Below are 12,180 nucleotides of genomic sequence, written 5' to 3'. Positions count from 1 at the left end.
TGTGCAAGGTTCTCCAACCCTTCGAACTTGCCACACGTGAATCAGTTCAGACACTTCCAGCTTGAGTCAGGTCATTACCCTCATCAGACTTTTGCAGAAGCAGCTAGAGAAATTGAAGGAGGAGCTAAGACGAAGCGATTCCGCTAAGTATGTGGGACTTGTGGATGGAGCGCTTCATTTGCTTTGCTAAGATTCAAGGGTGGTCAATCTGTTGAAATCAGATCACTATATTTCAGCCACCGTGTTCGATCCGAGGTTTAAAGCCTATGTTGTATCTCTTTTCGGTGGACACAAATCTGCAGATGTGCAAAGACCTGCTGGTAAGAAAATGTCAGCTCAAGTAGAACGTGACACATCAACAGCTCCTCCTTCATTTTATCCCAACTGGGCTGCAAGGGAAAAAAAATTATTTCCTAGCTGACCGCTTCTGGTGATGCAGGGCAGTCAGGAGCAAGTTTAGACATCTGGTCCAGACTGAAGGAGCTGCCAACGATTACTGACATGTCTACTGCTAGCTAAAAATACACTCAAATATATTCCTATGAGTAGCAAAAAAGGGAATAAAAATCATAAACAGATGTGGCTTAACAAAAAGATTAAGGAACTTATGGGCAAGAAAAGGCGAGCATTTAAAAAATACAAATCTGACGGGGAAGCAGAGTCATTTCAGCACTATAAGGAATGTAACAAAAATTGCAAAAAGGAAATAAGAGCGGCTAAAATAGAAACTCAAAAACTAGTAGCAAAGGAAAGCAAAGCGAATCCCCAAAAATTCTTTAAATACATTAATAGCAAGAGATTAAAAAAGGAGAGTATAGGCCCTTTGAAAGACAAGTTGGGAGTCTTAAGCAAAAATGATAATGACATAGCGGACACACTAAATGAGTTTTTTTCAACAGTATTCACTAGAGAGGACCCAATTCAGGGACTGACACACAATCTCAATAATGACAATATCACACTGATAGGTACTTATTTAAGCGAGGAAATAGTCTGTGACCGATTAAAACATTTAAAGATTAATAAATCACCAGGGCCCGATGGTATTCATCCAAGGGTTCTAATGGAGCTTCACTCTGAACTGGCAAAACCGCTATCTTTGATCTTTGAGGATTCAGTTATATCAGGTATGGTTCCCAAAGACTGGCATATAGCGGAAGTAGTGCCTATATTCAAAAAGGGAAGTAAAGCTGAACCAGGTAATTATAGACCAGTTAGTCTTACATCTATAGTGGGGAAATTATTGGAAGGTATTCTAAGAGATAGTATTCAGAAGTTCCTTGAAACCAATAAGGTCATTAAAAGGAATCAACATGGGTTTATGAAGGACAGATCCTGTCAAACCAACTTACTTGGCTTTTATGAAACAGTAAGCGCAAACCTAGATCAGGGTAAAGACGTGGATGTAATCTTTTTAGACTTTGCCAAAGCGTTCGATACTGTACCACACATGAGACTTATATACAAGCTACAAGAATCAGGGCTAGGAAGCACAATATGCACTTGGGTCAAAAACTGGTTAGATAATAGGAAGCAGCGCGTTGTGGTTAATGGATCTTTTTCAACTTGGACTGAAGTGCTAAGTGGTGTGCCGCAAGGCTCAGTATTAGGACAGCTATTGTTCAATATTTTCATTAACGACCTAACAGAAGGTCTAGAGAGCATGGTGTCAATTTTTACAGATGATACCAAATTGTGTAAGGCTATAAATACAGAGGAGGATGCCGAGTCTCTTCAGAACGACTTAGTTAAATTAGAAGCATGGGCAGCCAAATGGAGAATGCGCTTCAACACAGACAAGTGTAAGGTAATGCACTGTGGTAACAAGAACAAAAATTACACCTACCTACTAAATGGGGTAAAATTAGGGGATTCTGTACTGGAAAAGGACTTAGGTGTCCTCATAGATAGCAAGCTAAGCAGTAGTACCCAAAGTAGGACTGCAGCAAAGAAGGCTAATAAGATATTAGCATGCATAAAACGTTGTATTGATGCTAGGGACGAGAGTATTATACTCCCGTTATATAAATCACTAGTGAGGCCACACCTTGAATACTGTGTACAGTTCTGGGCACCGTACTACAAAAAGGATATCCTGGAGCTTGAAAAGGTACAGAGGAGGGCGACCAAACTAATTAAGGGCATGGAGACGATGGAATACAAGGAAAGGCTTGAAAGACTAGGCATGTTTACATTGGAAAAGCGGAGATTAAGAGGGGATATGATCAACATCTACAAATATATAAGGGGTCAATACACAGAGCTTGCGCGGGACCTGTTTTTGGTTAGATCAACACAGAGGACTCGTGGACACTCGCTCAGGTTAGAGGAAAGGAGATTCCGCACAATACGGCGTAAAGGCTTTTTCACGGTAAGGACAATACGTGTTTGGAATTCCCTGCCCGAGGGAGTTGTAATGGCGGAATCTGTCAACACCTTTAAGAATGGGTTAGATAAATTCCTATTGGATAAGGATATCCAGGGGTATGGTGCATAGTCATGCATTATAGTTACTATAAATAGGGATAAAATGCAATGGCTGACAGCAGCATCAGTCAGAAATTTTAGTCAAATCATCATGCATAGGACACCACAAATAGGTTGAACTCGATGGACAATTATCTTTTTTCAACCTCAGATACTATGTTACTATGTTACTGTCATTGCATATGATGCTGTCACCGTTGAAAGAATGGTGGAGGATTATATGGCTGACAGCATCCAAGTAGGCATGTCAGACAGTCTGTATGCATACAGGCAGGAAAAAGGGGGAATTTGGAGGCCCTTGCACAAACTGGCTTTATTTTATCTAAGTTGCCCCCTCAAAATGTGGAGAAGATGATGTTCATCAGAATGAATTATAAATTCCTCCAGGAAGACCTTTACCAGCAATTGCCTCCAGAAAGTACACAGAGACCTGTGATGGTGGATTCCAGCGGGGATGAATTAATACTCTGTGAGGATAAAGATGTAAACACTGAAGGGGGTGAAGAATTGGAGGATAAGGACAACATCTTGCCTCTGTAGGGTCAATGTGTGCAAGGAGAGATTAATTGCTTCTTTTTTGGTGGGGGCCCAATCAAAGCAATCATTTCAGCCACAGTCGTGTGTCATACCCTGTGGTTGAAATTATTGTTTTCTCTAGCAGTGGCACTGCAGTGTCAGACAGGATGGCACTTTTAAAAACTAGGCCCCAAAGAAAACATAATGCAAAGAAGAAAAAGAGGTGCAAATGGAAATGTCCTTTGGCCCTCCCACCCACCCTTATGTTGTATAAACAGGACAGGCACACTTTAACAAACCACTAATTTCAGCGACACAATTGTGGCTGAAATTATTGCTTTGTTTGGGCCCCCACCAATAAGAAGCAATTAATCTCTCCTTCCATAAACTGGCTCTACAGTGGCAAGATGTCGTCCTCATCCTTAGATTACCCCCCCCCCCCCCACTTCAGTGTTTACATTCTCATCCTCACAGAGAAGAATATTCAAACAAACAAAACCACATAATTTAGGTGTTAGTGGACTGCTTACGCTCTTACCCAAAGTTTCTGAACTTGACAATGACTTATGATGAATGTGCTGCAGGTGACGTATAAGCGAGGATGTTCCAGGGTGGTTAACATCCTTACCTCTACTTATTATGGATTAACAAAGGCAAAATATTGGTATTTTGCCCAGGCATGACAATCGGCATATTCATCCCACGGACAACAACTGTCTCACCCAGTGCCTGATTTAAACAAACCACATCACCATGAGAATCCTCATCGTCAACATCCTCCTCAAAGCCAACAACACCCATATCCTCATCCTGGTGTACTTCAACAGTGACATCTTCAATTTGAATATCAGAAACTGGACTGTGGGTGCTCCTTCCAGCACTTTCAGAGGGCATGCAAATAGTGAAAGGATCCACCTCTTCCCGTCCAGTGTTGGGAAGGTCAGGCATGGCAACCTTCGACACACTTGGACTCTCCTTGGGGATTTGTTATACCATCTTAGAACGCACAGTTCTTTACTGTGCTTTTGCCAGCTTCACTCTTCATATTTCTAGCAGGAGGATGAGGGCTTCCATCATCATGTGAAGCTGAACCACTAGTCATGAACATAGGCCAGGGCCATAGTCATTCCTTGCCACTCCGTGTCGTAAATGGCATATTGGCAAGTTTACGTTTCTCCTCAGATGATTTAAATTATTTTTTCTCTATCGTCCTAGTGGATGCTGGGGTTCCTGAAAGGACCATGGGGAATAGCGGCTCCGCAGGAGACAGGGCACAAAAAGTAAAGCTTTAGGATCAGGTGGTGTGCACTGGCTCCTCCCCCTATGACCCTCCTCCAAGCCTCAGTTAGATTTTTGTGCCCGGCCGAGAAGGGTGCAATCTAGGTGGCTCTCCTAAAGAGCTGCTTAGAAAAGTTTAGCTTAGGTTTTTTATTTTACAGTGAGTCCTGCTGGCAACAGGATAACTGCAACGAGGGACTTAGGGGAGAAGAAGTGAACTCACCTGCGTGCAGGATGGATTGGCTTCTTTGGCTACTGGACATTAGCTCCAGAGGGACGATCACAGGTACAGCCTGGATGGTCACCGGAGCCTCGCCGCTGGCCCCCTTGCAGATGCTGAAACAAGAAGAAGGTCCAGAATCGGCGGCATGAAGACTCCTCAGTCTTCTTAAGGTAGCGCACAGCACTGCAGCTGTGCGCCATTTCCTCTCAGCACACTTCACACGGCAGTCACTGAGGGTGCAGGGCGCTGGAAGGGGGGCGCCCTGGGAGGCAATGAAAACCTATTTTTGGCTAAAAATACCTCACATATAGCCTCCGGGGGCTATATGGAGATATTTAACCCCTGCCAGAATCCGTTAAGAGCGGGAGACGAGGCCGCCGAAAAAGGGGCGGGGCCTATCTCCTCAGCACACAGCGCCATTTTCCCTCACAGAAAGGCTGGAGGGAAGGCTCCCAGGCTCTCCCCTGCACTGCACTACAGAAACAGGGTTAAAACAGAGAGGGGGGGCACTAATTTGGCGTTAGAAATATATAAAAAAGATGCTATAAGGGAAAACACTTATATAAGGTTGTCCCTATATAATTATAGCGTTTTTGGTGTGTGCTGGCAAACTCTCCCTCTGTCTCTCCAAAGGGCTAGTAGGTCCTGTCCTCTATCAGAGCATTCCCTGTGTGTGTGCTGTGTGTCGGTACGTGTGTGTCGACATGTATGAGGACGATGTTGGTGAGGAGGCGGAGCAATTGCCTGTAATGGTGATGTCACTCTCTAGGGAGTCGACGCCGGAATGGATGGCTTATTTAGGGAATTACGTGATAATGTCAACACGCGGCAAGGTCGGTTGACGACATGAGACGGCCGACAAACAATTAGTACCGGTCCAGACGTCTCAAAAACACCGTCAGGGGTTTTAAAACGCCCGTTTACTTTAGTCGGTCGACACAGACACAGACAGGGACACTGAATCCAGTGTCGACGGTGAATAAACAAACGTATTCCTTATTAGGGCCACACGTTAAGGGCAATGAAGGAGGTGTTACATATTTCTGATACTACAAGTACCACAAAAGAGGGTATTATGTGGGATGTGAAAAAACTACCGTAGTTTTTCCTGAATCAGATAAATTAAATGAAGTGTGTGATGATGCGTGGGTTCCCCCCGATAGAAATATGGGCGGTATACCCTTTCCCGCCAGAAGTTAGGGCGCGTTGGGAAACACCCCTTAGGGTGGATAAGGCGCTCACACGCTTATCAGAACAAGTGGCGGTACCGTCTATAGATAGGGCCGTCCTCAAGGAGCCAGCTGACAGGAGGCTGGAAAATATCATAAAAAGTATATACACACATACTGGTGTTATACTGCGACCAGCGATCGCCTCAGCCTGGATGTGCAGAGCTGGGGTGGCTTGGTTGGATTCCCTGACTAAAAATATTGATACCCTTGACAGGGACAGTATTTTATTGACTATAGAGCATTTAAAGGATGCATTTCTATATATGCGAGATGCACAGAGGGATATTTGCACTCTGGCATCAAGAGTAAGTGCGATGTCCATATCTGCCAGAAGATGTTTATGGACACGACAGTGGTCAGGTGATGCAGATTCCAAACGGCACAAAGGTGTATTGCCGTATAAAGGAAGAGGAGTTATTTGGGGTCGGTCCATCAGACCTGGTGGCCACGGCAACTGCTGGAAAATCCACCGTTTTTTACCCTAAGTCACATCTCTGCAGAAAAAGACACCGTCTTTTCAGCTTCAGTCCTTTCGTCCCTATAAGAGTCATATCTGCCCAGGGATAGAGGAAAGGGAAGAAGACTGCAGCAGGCAGCCCATTCCCAGGAACAGAAGCGTTCCACCGCTTCTGACAAGCTCTCAGCATGACGCTGAGACCGTACAGGACCCCTGGATCCTACAAGTAGTATCCCAGGGGTACAGATTGGAATGTCGAGACGTTTCCCCTGCGCAGGCTCCTGAAGTCTGCTTTACCAAGGTCTCCCTCCGACAAGGAGGCAGTATGGGAAACAATTCACGAGCTGTATTCCCAGCAGGTGATAATTAAATTACCCCTCCTACAACAAGAAAAGGGGTATTATTCCACACTATATTGTGGTACTGAAGCCAGAAGGCTAGGTGAGACCTATTCTAAATCTAAAAAAATTTGAACACTTACAAAGGTTCAAATCAAGATGGAGTCACTCAGAGCAGTGATAACGAACCGGGAAGAAGGGGACTATATGGTGTCCCGAGACATCAGGGATGCTTACCTCCATGTCCCAAATTTGCCCTTATCACTAAGGGTACCTCAGGTTCGTGGTACAGAACTGTCACTATCAGTTTCAGACGCTGCCGTTTGGATTGTCCACGGCACCCCGGGTCTTTACCAAGGTAATGGCCGAAATGATGGTTCTTCTTCGAAGAAAAGGCGTCTTAATTATCCCTTACTTGGACGATCTCCTGATAAGGGCAAAGTCCAGGGAACAGTTGGAGGTCGGAGTAGCATGATCCCGACAACAAGTCTCCTGTGCTTAGGGATGATTCTGGACACAGTCCAGAAAAAGGTGTTTCTCCCGGAAGAGAAAGCCAGGGAGTTATCCGAGCTAGTCAGGAACCTCCTAAAATCAGTGCATCATTGCACAAGGGCCATGGTAAAAAAATGGTGACTTCCTTCGAAGCAATTCCAGTCGGCAGATTTCATGCAAGAACTTTTCAGTGGGATCTGCTGGACAAATGGTCCGGATCGCATCTTCAGATGCATCAGCGGATAACCCTATATCCAAGGACAAGGGTGTCTCTCCTGTGGTGGTTACAGAGTGCTCATCTTCTAGAGGGCCGCAGATTCGGCATTCAGTTTTGGATGTTGGTGACCACGGAGGCCAGCCCGAGAGGCTGGGGAGCAGTCACACAAGGAAAAAATTTCCAGGGAGTGTGATCAAGTCTGGAGACTTTTCTCCACATAATTATAGCTAAGGGTAAATTTATAATGCTCTAAGCTTAGCAAGACCTCTGCTTCAAGGTCAGCCGGTATTGATCCAGTGGGATAAAACATCACGGCAGTCGCCCACGTAAATAGACAGGGCGGCACAAGAAGCAGGAGGGCAGTGGCAAAAACTGCAAGGACTTTTCGCTGGGCGGAAAATCATGTGATAGCACTGTCAGCAGTGTTTCATTCCGGGAATGGAAACTGGGAAGCAGACTTCCTCAGTAGGCACGACCTCCACCCGGCAGAGTGGGAACTTCATGAGGAAGTTTTCCACATGATTGTAAACCGTTGGGAATTACCAAAGGTGGACATGATGGCGTCCCGTCTGAACAAAAAACGGGACAGGTATTGCGCCAGGTTAAGAGACCCTCAGGCAATAGCTGTGGACGTTCTGGTAACACCGTGGGTGTACCAGTCGGTGTATGTGTTCCATCCTCTGCTTTTCATACCTAAGGTACTGAGAATTATAAGACGTAGAGGAGTAAGAACTATACTCATGGCTCCGGATTGGCCAAGAAGGACTTGGTACCCGGAACTTCAAGAGATGCTCACAGAGGACTTATGGCCTCTGCCGCTAAGAAGGGACTTGTTTCAGCAAGTACCATGTCTGTTCCAAGACTTACCGCAGCTGCGTTTGACGGCATGGCGGTGGAACGCCGGATCCTAAGGGAAAAGGCATTCAGGAAGAGGTCATTCCTACCCTGGTCAAAGCCAGAAAGGAGGTGACCGCACAACATTATCACCACATGTGGCGAAAATATGTTGCGTGGTGTGAGGCCAGGAAGGCCCCACGAAGAAATTTCAACTCGGTCGATTCCTGCATTTCCTGCAAACAGGAGTGTCTATGGGCCTCAAATTGGGGTCCATTAAGGTTCAAATTTCGGCCCTGTCGATTTTTCTTCCAGAAAGAATTGGCTTCAGTTCCTGAAGTCCAGAAGTTTGTCAAGGGAGTATTGCATATACAACCCCCTTTTGTGCCTCCAGTGGCACTGTGGGATCTCAACGTAGTTCTGGGATTCCTCAAAACACATTGGTTTAAAACCAGTCAAATCTGTGGATTTGAAGCATCTCACATGAAAAGTGAACATGCTCTTGGACCTGGCCTGGACCAGGCGAGTGTCAAATTGGTGGGTTTTTTCTCAAAAAAGCCCATATCTGTTTGTCCATTCGGACAGGGCAGAGCTGCGGACTCGTCCCCAGTTCTCTCCCTAAGGTGGTGTCAGTGTTTCACCTGAACCAGCTTATTGTGGTGTCTTGCGCCTACTAGGGACTTGGAGGACTCCAAGTTGCTAGATGTGGTCAGGGCCCTGAAAATATAGGTTCCAGGACGGCTGGAGTCAGGAAAACTGACTTGCTGTTATCCTGTATGCACCCAACAAACTGGGTGCTCTTGCTTCTAAGCAGACTTTTGCTAGTTGGATGTGTAATACAATTCAGCTTGCACATTCTGTGGCAGGCCTGCCACAGCCAAAATATGTAAATGCCCATTCCACAAGGAAGGTGGGCTCATCTTGGGCGGCTGACCGAGGGGTCTCGGCTTTACAACTTTGCCGAGCGGCTATTTAGTCAGGGGAAAACACGTTTGTAAAATCCTACAAATTTGATAACCTGGCTAAGGAGGACCTGGAGTTCTCTCATTCGGTGCTGCAGAGTCATCCGCACTCTCCCGCCCGTTTGGGAGCTTTGGTATAATCCCCATGGTCCTTTCAGGAACCCCAGCATCCACTAGGACGATAGAGAAAATAAGAATTTACTTACCGATAATTCTATTTCTCGGAGTCCGTAGTGGATGCTGGGCGCCCATCCCAAGTGCGGATTATCTGCAATACTTGTACATAGTTACAAAAATCGGGTTATTATTGTTGTGAGCCATCTTTCAGAGGCTCCGCTGTTATCATACTGTTAACTGGGTTCAGATCACAGGTTGTACAGTGTGATTGGTGTGGCTGGTATGAGTCTTACCCGGGATTCATAAATCCTTCCTTATTGTGTACGCTCGTCCGGGCACAGTATCCTAACTGAGGCTTGGAGGAGGGTCATAGGGGGAGGAGCCAGTGCACACCACCTGATCCTAAAGCTTTACTTTTTGTGCCCTGTCTCCTGCGGAGCCGCTATTCCCCATGGTCCTTTCAGGAACCCCAGCATCCACTACGGACTCCGAGAAATAGAATTATCGGTAAGTAAATTCTTATTTTTTGGGGGTCATTCTACTGAACTTTGGCTTTTTGGATTTTATATGCCCTCTAATATGACATTGGTCATTGGCCTTGGCAGATGACGTTGATGGCATTTCATCATCTATGTCATGACTAGTGACACCAGCTTCAGCACTAGGAGGAAGTGGTTCTTGATCTTTCCCTATTTTATCCTCCAAATTTTTGTTCTCCATTATTTTTCTGGAGTTATATAACAATATGCAGCACAGGAAAGCATACCCCTACACCGGTATCCGTTTGGATGGTCGACCATGTTATGGTCGACAGTCATTAGGTTGACCACTATTGGTCGAAATTGACAGATGGTCAACACATGAAAATGGTCGACACGTGAAAGGTCGACATGAGTTTTTCACATCTTTTGGGGAACTTTTCCATACTTTATGATCCACGTGGACTACGTTTGGGAATGGTAATCTGTGCCGAGCGCAGCGGTAGCGGAGCGAGGCACCTTGCCCAAAGCATGGCGAGCGAACGTACTGCACTAATTGGGGTTCCCCATCACTTTACGCAGAAAACGACACCAAAAAAAGTAAAAAAACTAATTTCGACCCTTTCATGCGTCGACCTTTCATGTGTCTACCATTTCCATGTGTCGACCATTTCTCCATGTTGACCATGCCAATGTCGACCAATAGTGGTTGACCTAATGACTGTCGACCATAACATGGTCGACCATTCATACCGGAACCCCCTACACCACACAGGGCAAACCCTGTAAAAATTATTTGCATAAAAACCCTTTTATATGGAGTTATTAGAATAAGATGCAGCACAGGAGAGCGTACACCTAAATCACACACAGGACAATGCCTGTAAAAACAATTTGGATAATAACTCTTATTTGGAGTTATTATAATAATATGCAGCACAGGAGAGCGTACCCCTAAACCGAGTGTGGTATGTTAGATAGAATAGACTTAGGTCAACAGTGTCTAGGGCGACCATTATTGGTCAACAGCAAGTATGTCAACATGTTTTCTAGGTCAACAGGGACTCTAGGTTGACATGTACTAGGTCGACATGAAAAAAGGTCAACTTGAGGTTGTTTTTTTCATTTTTTTGGTGTCATTTTCTTCGTAGAGTGACGGGTAATCCAAATTAGTGCACCTTGTCCCCTTGCATGTCTCGCGAGGGCAAGGCGCCTCACTCCACTACCACTGCGCATTGCACAGGTTACCATTCCCAATCATAGTGCACGTGGATCGTAAAGTATGAAAAAGTTTTTAAAAAAATAAAAAAAAATAGAAAAATTCATGTAAACCTTTTGTCATGTCTACCTAGTACATGTCAACCTAGAGTCCCTGTAGACCTAGAAACCATGTTGACCTACTTACTGTCGACCAATAGTGGTCGGCCTAGACACTGTCAACCTAAGTCTTGTCAATCTACAGTCAGATCCTCCCTAAACCACACACAAGTTATTTGAATAATAACCCTTTTATTTTGAGTTATTATAATAATATGCCGCACAGGAGAGCATACCCCTAAACCACAAACACACGGCAAAGATTGTAAAAATTATTTGGATAATACCCTTTATTTGGAGTTATTATAATAATATGCAGCACAGGAGAGCGTACCCCTATGCCACAAAGGGCAAACCCTTTAAAAATTATTTGGATTAAATATTAAATAACCCCTTTATTTGGAGTAAATAATATACAGCACAGGACAGCACAACTGGACTTATATGGCAGTTACACTGGAGTTATACGGCAGTACCCTATACTTATATGGCAGTACTGCTGGACTTATATGGTTGTACCGCTGGATTTATATGGCTGTACCGCTGGACTTATACGGCTGTACCCCTGGACTTATACGGCTGTACCCCTGGACTTATACGGCTGTACCCCTGGACTTGCAATGGCTTTCTTTTTATCACGGTCAACAACTGCAACCACCGGTGGCTGACATAAACAAACAACATCATCATAAACATCCTCAATATCAGACAGTACACACATATCCCCCTCATCCTGTCCCACTTCCACACACAAATCCTCAGTTTGTGTTATGTCCTCCTCCAGAGCCGGCCCTAACCAATATGATGCCCTAAGCAAGATTTTGTCTGGTGCCTCCTAGAAACTACTACACCAGATATTCTCTGGGGGTCACCCTCCAAGTACTTATCCAGCCCAACACTTTATCGCTTCCAAGATCGGACGAGATTGGGCATTTTAAGTATGATTTGGTAGTAGAAGCACCTCCTGTCTCTTACGTAGGATCATTGATGAGAGTTCATGAATAAGAACAAATGAGAGAGCAATAAGCAGAGAATAAAGAAGAGAGGATCTGCTTTTGACGTTAGACTGTGAGCTGTTAGTTATTAACCAAACAGAACCTCACTGAATCGCCAATGAGAGTCCTGAATAAAGTCTGGAAAAATATCAGACAGAATGGTAATGATATCCGACTGCCAGGATTATTAACCAGCTAGAGAGGTACCTCAAAAATGTTTACACAAAACAACACAA

General features: G+C 44.9%; 1 pseudogene; it reads right to left on the bottom strand.

The window, feature by feature from the left end:
* Nucleotides 1-11,788: 11,788 nt before the first annotated feature.
* Nucleotides 11,789-11,906, bottom strand: LOC134953900 (5S ribosomal RNA; annotated as a pseudogene).
* Between the last annotated feature and the right edge of the window lie 274 nt (nucleotides 11,907-12,180).

This window comes from Pseudophryne corroboree, chromosome 8 (genome assembly GCF_028390025.1).
Source record: "Pseudophryne corroboree isolate aPseCor3 chromosome 8, aPseCor3.hap2, whole genome shotgun sequence".
NCBI classification, from domain to species: Eukaryota; Metazoa; Chordata; class Amphibia; order Anura; family Myobatrachidae; genus Pseudophryne; species Pseudophryne corroboree.
The sequence above is the reverse complement of the archived record's forward strand: the minus strand, read 5'-3'. Positions and strand labels throughout refer to the sequence as shown.